Below are 11,557 nucleotides of genomic sequence, written 5' to 3'. Positions count from 1 at the left end.
TTCTGAGGCTCTACATTCTGCCTTGATCCCTTGGAAGAGGCACAAATCCAAGATTTGAACCACTGGAGTACAAAAGCTAACTACTGTACAGTGTATGTAAAGAAGTTAATGCTTCATCTCAAGCAGCAGCAGTAAAATATTACTCAAGCATTGATGCATCAGTATTAAGCTACTGTAGTAATGTTATATGGAATAATATAGCATTTTTAACTGTTAAGACTTTTAACCAAAGTAAGAGCTTGAATAACTTTTTAATAACTTTTAATGGGATATTAAAGGAAAAAAGATGGTAACTAAAATTATGTTACTGTAAAAGATACTTTAGCCTTTGTGGCATTTTTATGTTCCCAACATCACCAACAAGGTTTAACTTATAAAAGGTCAAATTAAAAAGGGGGAAAAAGAAAGCCTAAACTCACGTAATCCCCCAAAATATCAAAGACTAAACAAATAAATTAACAGACCTGCTAGCATCATGCAAACACTGGAACCTATGCCTGTTAAGAGTGTGGTACACCCAGTGTACTAATACACACTGATTCATTCTCACATTCCCATCTATGAACACTTACCTGACATTCATGTCAGCAAGCTGGAGTAAACAGAGGAAACTCATGCAGGCACAGTGAGAACATGCAAACTGTAAACTCCACACAGACCTGAGATTTGAACTTTCATTATCACTGCATCTGACAGGGGAACAAATCAAATAAGTATCTTCTACAGTAAAGTTATTATTTTTAAAAAATTTTAAATATGTTTTTATGCCTTAGAAGCTCATTGAACCTCTGCGTGTGTGACTGTGCAGTACAAATAAGCTTAATTCAGTTGAATTAAAAGGAACAGTCATCTGTTTGTCCATTTAATAAGCCACAACAAAATGAAATATTAAGTGAACAACAGCAGCAACTAACAAAAACAGGAAACAGCAAGGTGTCTGTCCAATACAAACAAACAGGCATTACAGAGAACTGCTTAAAATGCTTAGTTACTGATTTTTTTTTTACACTTTTTTAAAAAAAAAATCCACTTGATTTTTATATAACACATCACAATCTGACTAATTTTCTTGTGCACAAAAAGTTTTCTGTACCTCATCAGTAATTTTAACACTGTATAAAATCTTTAATATATCAATCTGGGCATTAATTCATCTTATATAATATAATAACATTACCCCTTTTACTAGTCTTAAATGAACCTGCCATTAATTTCTCAAATGGATGTCACTACCTTTAATGCATAATTAGAGCTGATTATAATCGCGAAAAAACATACTCGCTAATGCTCTTAGGGCTGACGCTTTACCCAAACTCCTAATGCTGCACTATATATTTTATGTAAATAAGTAATTGCTCATGAATGCATAAGCTTAGCGAGATATCACACACAGGGTTGATAAGATGGCAAATGAAAGAATGAGGAGAATGCAAGAGTGTGCGTGAGAGATAGCGAGAAAGGAGTGAGACTATGAGCACAGCAGTAAGAGGGCAAGTGAGGATGTCCCGCAGGTCATGAATAAAAGACGAAAAGAATAATTTGGGTGTTTCTCATCCTGGTACAGAACACCATAGTGTGGGTATCAAAGAGATTAGCACCGCTGAATAGCATCTCGCTGCCCTTCTCCTTTTTGTTTTTATCTCTCTCTCTTACGTTATACACATACTGCAGCATCTTTCTGTTCCTTAGAGCAACATGTATAGTATTTGTATCCACAGCATCGCAGATACACACTGAGCAATAATATGTTCGTCTTTTAGGTGCAGTCACCACGGGGGGATTTGTATGGCGCAAATTAGGTTGGATCTCCTTCTTCGAGAAGCTATTAGCCCCTCATTACCACCCTCTGTAAATGTGTGCGCATGTGTGAGTGTGTGAGCGTGTATTTGTGTGATGCCAGGGTGCGATATCATCAAGAAAATCTCTGCTCCAGCAGTACATCATGTTCTCTTCTTCGGAAGAAAGCCTGATTCTTACACGTAAACAAATTACAGTAACTTACCCGAGAAAGCAAACAACACCAAGAACAATCTTATTACATTTTCCTGCGTTTGTTCACTGTGGTTAAAAGAATAAAGAAGGACCTGTGTGTTGCTTCACACTATGTCCTGAAGGACTGCGAGTAGAACGAGGGAGTCCTTTATACATACAGCAGCAACTCATTTTCTGATCTAGCCGGAGATAGCTCCTGTGAGGGATCGCGCTGTGGTTTCTAAAAAAGATGTTCCTACGAGAAAGATTTGTCTTGTCACCGTTCTCTGCAAGAGTATTACCATTTTACAATCAGCTCCTGAACAGCTGTTTCCATTGATAACAAACCGATGTATAAGTCTGTAATTGTAGGAAGATAGGAGCACTTTTACACTTACACATATACAGACCCATAACTGCTATGGGCGGATACATAGTCGAGAAAGTGTAGATAGCCTGCGCGTTTTGTCCGAGACCCCGACATTGAAATGCTAAGCTGTGTGTTTCCACTGTAACTAAATGCCCCACAAGCTCTTCTTGCTGGGAGGAGAATTTTTACAAGGAGCAACACAAAAGATTTTATTATTCTGCTGTTCTTCTGTAGGCGATAAGATGAATATGAAAAGCACACTGCCAGCAGAATCCATCTCAAAACAGCTCTACATCTACATAGTTTAGCCAAAAATAACACCACTTTCAAGCCTTCCTTTTATTCAAGGGGACAACATTATTTGGTACATGTGCCTAGAATCGTTTGTAAGAGAGAACCCCCTAATTTCTTGTCCTAAAAATCTGCATCACCGTTAAGAAAAAATGAATTTTGAGGTTCACGTTAATGTTATATATTTCTGTTAGTGAACTTTTAAAATTAGGATCAGTGTATAGATAAGCAAACTATGCAATGAAGTCAAATACCACCTTTTTCTTGTTTAACTTATTTTAGTTTTACAGCTCAAACACAGTTGGTGTGTATACTCAGAGCCTCTAATGAACTGTATTGCTGTAATATGGGAAATGAGGTACCCATCAAATTGTGGAAAAAACCCCCCCTTGCCTTCTTGCATATTCTTCACAATAAAAGGTCTTGATGGGTGATAAAAATGTAGTGTGCTGCTGCCATGTCAAACTGTAACTAATCAGATCAGATTAGTTTCTCAGCTTGACAGAGGTGTAAATGGAAAGCGGGAGGCTTGGCAAAGATGCTGGAGAAAATGATTTTGGGGAACTGATTTGCCTTAGCCTCTGTGGAGCAGATTGTTCTTAAAGCCGCCAGCAGATGGTGCTGAGATCCTCTCGATGCTTCCGCAGTATGTGTCCACATATGTGTCTGTGGGAATATCAGCTGCATGTTTGCCATTATCACTGGTTTTTAAGGGAGCATTTTAATATGGACACCTGTGTTTTCTATGTGCTTGTGCGTTTCCCTCCCATGAGGGCAGTGTTGTTATTGACGAAGGTGGAGAGGCTTTTCTCTTTGAGCCGTTTACTTTTGTGGGAGGTCAAAGTTGCGCAGGACTTTAAAGATAGACCTTTTCAAGCAGCCTCTCTGCAGGCCCCTCCAGTGAACTGGAACTTCAGATACTGGGTTTGGGGGCTGAGTTTGTGAGCTAGTTTTGCACAGTGAGAACACAGTTGGCCTTTGAGGCAGAGTAAGCGTGTCGTTTCTTGCTGTTTTTGCCTGATATTTTATGTTTTTAACTTGCCACAATGCCTCCTCACCCTTCTCTGTGTCCCTTTTTCAGTTTGCCCATCAGCCCTCTGGCCCCGAGGAGCATCTGTGCCCCTCCTCATTTCCCATATGCCCCATGCCTTTAAGCCTAGCCTCGAACTGTAGCGCTGATAACTTATTCATCACAGACATGAATTAACAATCGTTCATTTTCCATCACACCAACAACCTGATGGTTTGATTTCACTCCTGACCTGCTTCTGGTTTCACTTGTGCATCACACAAACATACAGGCGGCACTGTCTAAACTTCAACATGTCAACAGAGTGGAGTGAAAGGATATCTCAACAGGCAGCACAATGACAAGATGACAGTCCATACTGCAGCAAAACCGTAATCTTTGTTTAGCTATTCATACAAATCAGCAAGGGGGAAGAAAAGAGAGAATAAAATGCATTTATGGGTAAAAACGCCAACCTTGGCTCAAAAGCCGATGTAGCTTGTCAGTGACAGAGAAGATCAAATCCTTTAGGTTTCATATATACACAAAGGAAAAGTTCCAAGTTTTTCATATTGGTGCTTCACATTTTTTTCTCTTTTTCCTTCCTGCTTCCAAATAAATTAGCTGACTTAAGGCATTGTAGTCTTCAGATCTTTACTTCAGTCTTTACGTCAGATATTTCCATAAGCCCTGCGAGCCAGTTATCTTCCTTTTCATTCACCTTCAGTTTTAATCAGGACCAGCATGCCAAAGGGTCCTTCCAGTAGGTTCATTCCAAACTACATTCTTTACCCTAGCACCACCAGTGTCTAGAATTCATACTCCTTATGGCATGCATGATTAATAATGGTTTCTAATATTAAATGATGGTTTCCGTTCAATTTTTAATTCAACTATATTCATATTGCACCAAATCACAACAGCAATTAACCCCAAGGTGCTTTATTTTCATAAGGTTAAGACCGCACAATATCACAGAGAAAACCCAAACAATCTGATGACCCTCTATGAGCAAACACTTGGCGACAGTGGAAACAAAAACTCCCTTTTACAGGAAGAAATCTCCAGCAGAACCATGCTCAAGGAGGGGCAGCCATCTGCCACAAGGGGTGAGGGCAATGAGACAGGACAAAGGACACACTGTGGAGGAGTGGTAATGCACAGAAACACACAGAAAGTGAAAAAAGATGAGTGCAAAAGAAATTCTCAGTACGGAAAGCCCCTAGGAGCCAAGTCTATTGCTGTGTAACTAAGTGAGAGTTTAGGGTCACCTGATCCAGCATTAGCTTTATCAAAAAGCAAAGTTTTAAGCCTAATCTTAAAAGTAGAGCAAGTGTTTGCTCCCCGAATCCAAACTGGGTTCAACAGAAGAAGGGATGAAAGCTGAAGGCTCTGCCTCTCATTCTAAATACTCTAAGAACTACAAGTAAGTGTGTAGACCAAGTGCAAAGTGCTTTATTGGGGTGATAGGGTAAAAGGAAGTCTTTAAGATAAGATGATGCCTAATTATTCAAGACCTTGTATGAGAGGAGAAGGATTTAAACTGGATTCTGGATTTAACAGGGAGCCAATGAAAAGAAGCCAATATGGGAGAATATCCTGTGGTTTTCTAGTCCCCGTCAGTACTCGCTCCACCATTTTGGATCCACTGAAAACTTTTCAAGGAGTTTTCAGGAAAGCCCAGTCACAATGAAGTACAATAGTAGACCCTAGAAGTAATAAATGCATGTTTAATATGTGCATTGAAGGACATGTTCTGGTCAAAAATGACTCTAAGATTCCTCAAAGTGTTACTGGAGGTCAAGATTATGCCATGCAGAGTAAGCATCTGGTTAGACAATTAGAGGTCATCCAGGTCTTTATACCTTTAAGACATTCCTGTAGTTTAATTAATTGGTGTTTGTTATCTGGCTTCATGATAGAGAGAGCTGGGTATCATCTGTATAGCAATGAATGTTAGCCCTTAATTAATTATATTGCATAAGGGAAGCATGTGTCGTGTGACTATCATTGAATGCTGCACTGCGGTCTAGCAGGACCAGCAGAGAGCTGAGTTCATTGTTGGAGGCCAAAAGATGATGATTCATAAACTTCACTAATGCTTTTTTTGTATTGTGAAGCATTCTGAATGCTGTTGTGAACACTTCGATTTTCCTTTAATGGACAGGCTCACATTGTGGCTTCTTGTTTGTATTGGTTGCCCATAATAACATAGAAAGAGGTTTTTCTTGCTCTATATTTGACCACATTTTTGAGCACAGTGTCTCTCACATCACTTAGATTGAAAGGAAGGGGTTTTAAAATGGCTGTATATATAGAAAGAAAGAACAGCAAGAAGACCTGGTTCAGTGTTCATATATGCTCCTGTCTTCTTTTTAAGAACAGATCAGAATCAGGCTTTTAATCCTTATTTCATTAGTTTTTTGGGTAAATTACATTCACACAAATTGTGTTATTGGTTGGGACATTCCTTCAATAAGTGAAGAAAATCATCTGGTTAAATACTTCAAAACTAACAATAACAAAGAAAATGGAGCAAATTACAGCTGTGGGGGGAAACATCAGAAGTAGCCCTAGAAAGAAAAGTGAATGGAAAATACACACAGTGGGAGAGAGGAGCAATAAACAGAAGAGGTGTGCCTGTGTAAGAAGTACTGCAAAAGGTGGCTGAAGTTTAGATTGGTAATTTAAAGTTATTTAAAAAGCCTGCCCGAACAATAGCTGAAGAGTCTTGTTTCTCCAGCCAAGTTAGGTTTAAAGGGTGAAAGATGAGTCTCACACTGAAATAGTTGGTATAGGTATCAGAGGAAGCTCTGTAATTCCCTACAAAAAATAACCAGGAATAAGACAAGTCTATCACCTGTTAAATCATAAAATGAGAAATGACATGTTAATTAGCCACCTTTAAAAAGTGCCGGCAGTCAGATTTTATCAGCTTTGGACAGAACCAAGCTAGCTGTTTTTGTGTTTTGGATTTTGTGTTAGTCTTTGTGCTAACCCACTAAATACTGGATGTTGGATAGACGTGCAGATCATGTCTATATTGGGTCTGTTGGTCCATGGCCAATTCTGGACATCTATACCACATCTGAATTTGGTCCACAATTTGGATGTCCAATCATGACCCAACCTGGACATCAATATGAAGTTCAACATTTGAACTTGGTAAATTCTTTGGATGTCATGTGGATGTCTATGACAGGTGCAGGAAATCTGATTATAAATGTAATTTTAAAAAAATATTTTTTTTTTTTTAGCATTGTTGTTATCAAGATGATACAATAAGGATTATTTATAAACAAACACAATTTATTATGTGTTGTCCTATTGATTGATTCAGCATATGGGTTGGGTTTTTTGTTGTTGTTATTTTACATTTTCCTGTTTTTCTTTAACTAGTTTAATTTAAAAAAAACGTTCGTAATAAGGTTAAAACAGGTTGGTATCCTGTTTTATTGTGAAGAGCTTTGTAAGAGGAAGTAAATGTGGTTTTGATTGTTAGTGTGTCTTAAGTGTGTATGTATTACCTGGACTATCTGCTCGACAGTCTTTGTCAATGCGCACATTTTGAAAAGTGTCTGTGAGAAGCTCCGGACATTTCTGCTCCAAATCCACCGAGCGGCTGCTCACTTTTGATTTAGCTCAAGAGCTGCGCCATCTTGGAGATAGCCCGTGCTCGGAGGTCCTACGGACATCAACAATGGAATTCAGTAGACTTGGAAAAAAAGATGTTGCCTGGTGTTACAAAATAGCTCCCTTACATGGACGTCCAAAAATTACTTATAAAAGACATCATTCTTACGTCACTTTGCTGGGTTTAAATTTGCAGGAGACATGAGATTGGTATTAATCTTCTTATCAAACACTCAAGAAAGCAAATAAATCTTTTTCCCAAAATGTCCAAATATTATTTGCATCACTTAACTCTACACATATAAAAAAAATGGCTACCAGCCATTTCAGAGAAGCATCAAGTCAAGAAGTATTACCAAACATCAAAGGAGGACTCACTTTCATGCTTCCCACGTGTGCCTTATAAAAGACTGGAACCTTTAACCCAGAAAACTGCAGTGATGGTAATTGGTTCATTGGAGTCTCAGTGATTTTGCAGACAACAGCAACATGTTACCAGTAGGAAGTAATTGCTCATTTGGAGGATAGTAAGATCCTTGTTGCGCTAATCAGTTCCTGGCTCCAGCCACAGCTGAACAAGTGTGCGTTTAGGTATAAGAGTAAGGCAGTGTTGACATGTTGGTACGATCTGAGTACATTTGTCTGTATACTACTCTGTTTGTAAGTGGATGACTGAAGGGAGTGTCTGTCTTTCCACATGACAGTCCAAGGACACAGTTCAAAGCTTTGCCAGGTTTCAGTCGAGCCCTTTGAAGCCTCTTCTATCATCGCTCTCAAAGGGTAGATGGAAAAGAATGCGTGGAACTACTATTAGTGTTTTCACATTATGCCATGGATCTAGTAGTGAACTAAACATCTTTCGTTTAGGAGAGAAAATACTCCTCGGATGGGTGCATTAGAGTTGTTCTACGTCTTATTCTCTATATCACATTTCTTTCCATTGCCTCAGAAACCCTGATTTGTGCCATGTAGCTCCCCAAACACCCCACACCTCCCCTCTAACACCCACAAAACACACCCCACACCTCCATCACTGCATTTTAAGGGCAGGCTAGTGTCGCCTACAGCCACATTAGCATGGCAAACTCGGCGTGACAGCAGTTTTGCTACAGTGCTGTTATGATGGAGTGAATATGCTCACAGTTTGGGCTGCTCTGGGGGAAAGCAGCTCACTCCAAAGTGTGTTATCATGTAGCCCTGAGTGCAGCTCGAGGGGGGGTGGGGTGGGGTGGTTATAAGATTGGGAGGAGAGTAGAAATAGAGGAAGTGGAAAGGGGCTGTGGGGTAAAGGCTGGCGGTGAGCTAAATTCAAAAGTTCAAAGCTACAGAACATGACTATGAGCTGAGAGTGAGCTGGGGAGGAGATGTGATGTAGAGAGAGCACCGGGAGTTTGGATGTGGTGTGTGCTGGAGTAAATGGGCCTTGGCGGGTTGACAGTCACTCCACACATGTGTTTGACTGTGAGAGGAGGCGACAGTGCCGAGCTTATTGAAAAAGACAGGGAGAACACTGCAATCAGCGCTTCTCCTCCTGTGAGGAGGGAGTGCAAAATCACATGAAGCAAATGGAGACAGAATGTTGCCTCTGCAGCGCACAACCTGCATGAGGCGCATAATTGTTAGCATTATTTAAATCTACACTGGTAAAATAATTACCAGCTGATATTATATGCTATGATAAAAGATTGTAAAAGAGTTAGAATTAAGAATTCAATTTCTTAAGCTTTATTTAAAGGATGTTTAAATGTTTTTGCAAGAGTTCAACATTTTCTATAAGATTAATAACAGAATTAATCATTTATTCAGAAAACTTGCTACCCAGAAAATTATAATTAAGTGACCAAAGTTAGCCTTGCTTGTTCAACTGAGGCTCAAAGTGTACAAGAAATTGCTATCAGAGGTCTGTGTCCAGCACCAAAAAAGTACATGAGGCTATAGTGCAGATGATAGTGCAGTGTAAATATTTAAAGAAAGATTTGTCATTCCCTCTGCTGACTGTTCCATATTTGATATTCCCTCTGAAGAGCAGTGGCTTTAAAAGTGGATATTTTCACTTCCTGTGGGCACAAAAGTAAAATAAAAAAAAAAAAAAATACCCAAAACAAATGAAACTTGAGCTAATATTACATGCTGAGTTCAATCTGTTTTTCTTCCTATACTCTTCAACATGTAGCTAAACCATAGGAAAAAATAGCATAGCTATGAAAATGCTGCTTATAATGACCTCTATTGATTCCTTGAATATTATAATTCCTGTGTTTGTCATGCATTAGAGTTGATATTATGTCAATGGGGTTGTTATAATGAAGGCAGATATGCTAACTTTGCCCCAGTGTGCTGTTTTTGCCACCTTTCTAGCTAGCTCCCATGTACCGTGGTCACTTAGACGACACTGTTGCGTGGCCTCTAAATAATGACACTCCCTATTTTTCTCAATGGAGAAATGTGGGAATAGGAAAAAGACGTTGGTTTCACAATGGGAGAAAAGAAAGTAGACACATCCAATAAACTGTCTTATCAATTTCCGCATAGCCTGTAGAAGATATTTATTAATTTAGGTGCTAAATACAACTATAGCACAGCTGCAGTCTTTTTTTTTCTCCTTCATTATTACAGCATCAAGCCAAGAGCCAGGTGTTCATTTTGGCAAGGAACAGAAGTACAAGTCTGCACAGCAATAGAGAGCAATTACTAGCAGCTACACTTTATTTCAAAGTTCTCTCTACATCATTAAGAACCAGTATTGCAACCTGTGTCTAATATTGTAAGCTAACCAGCTTAAAATGAAGTTTTTATAACCTACAGGGAATATGAACCAACTATTGTACCAAAAAAAGGAACAAGGATTTTAAGACAGCACTATAAAAACAACCATACTGGTGATTGCACTGATGGTCAGTGCTGGGTGTAATGGGTTACAATGTAACACATTTATGTAAGTGTTACATTTTTCTGTGATGTAACACGATACTCTACTAACTTCAGTCATTATTCACTGTGTAACTAAAGTAAGAACATAATTGTACATTGTTACTTGCATTAGAGAGGTTCAGTTATCTGATGGATGGATAGAAAGAAAAAATGACTTCTTTTCTGTGTACTTGAACAACTTGAGCCAACATAGAAAACCAGAGTAGAAAATATTAGGCACATGTTCAGGTTCTGTGTCCCATTGCACATTTATTATGTGAAAATAGTAGTGCACTAACTTTAAATATAACTTTGAGTTTTATAATAGTTTTCTGAAGCTGAGGAAAAATGAAAAGTTCCAATATTTAGTTTTATCATCAAAATATACTTAAAATATGTAAAATCAACTTGCTCATTATGTAGAAGGGCATTTTCAGAATCATACACATGATATTCTTAGATCATAATTATTGAATCATTCATATGTATATATATTTATGCATTGCTGGCTTCTTAGATCTATAATAATGCAATTTATCTGTCAAAGAATAAGTAGCCAAAGCTTTAAATTAACACAGTAGATAGAGCAATACTTGCATCCAAAATATAGTAGAAGCAAAAAATAGCATAATAACTACCATAAGTAGTATAGAAATACTTAAAGTACAAGTCAATTAAACATGTACTTCAGTACTTGAATAACTGCACTAAATAACATCCCTACTGGTCTTCTCTGTGCTTTGATCGATTGGTGTTGGGCAAGATTGTTGGGCACCTGCGGGTTGGGGTAATCATATTTCAGGCGTAGCTGAAATGGAAGAAACAAGTCCAGCATAGCATCTGTGCAAGCAACATGCTAACATGAAGCTAATGAATAACTCAGAAAGCCCGATCTTCATCAGGTATCTAAAGCACATGTGCACCTGTGAGTATAATGGAATCCCCTTTCCCCATGAGGGAAGTGGTGGAAGAAGGTGGAAAGGCAGCTATGTTTTGTCATGAGAGGCGAGTGTGAGTTAAGTTTAACTCTTGAGGATGAGTAGTGAAGTTTGAGGCAGATGACAGGCTGACAGATCGGGAACCTGAAGCAGGAAGATGAGAGACCACAGTAAGTAAAGGGAAAAATATCACAAAGGCAAAGAAGAAGATGAAAGGCAGGTGTGTCAGCCAGAGTAGGACAGGTAGGACTCACCTCGGGGCGATGTTATAGGCAGGTAAGTATTGCCCATACAGATTAGGACAGAGGAACAGGAAAACACAGGAGCAGAGGAAGAAGATGAGAAGGGCACTCGGGGCCATGACAGTTTTGGAACTTAAAGAAACCAAACAATTTACAGTGCACAGTATTTGTACCTTAACTCTTCATTTTTTTC

Source organism: Oreochromis niloticus, linkage group LG16 (assembly GCF_001858045.2).
Source record: "Oreochromis niloticus isolate F11D_XX linkage group LG16, O_niloticus_UMD_NMBU, whole genome shotgun sequence".
NCBI classification, from domain to species: domain Eukaryota; kingdom Metazoa; phylum Chordata; class Actinopteri; order Cichliformes; family Cichlidae; genus Oreochromis; species Oreochromis niloticus.
The sequence above is the reverse complement of the archived record's forward strand: the minus strand, read 5'-3'. Positions refer to the sequence as shown.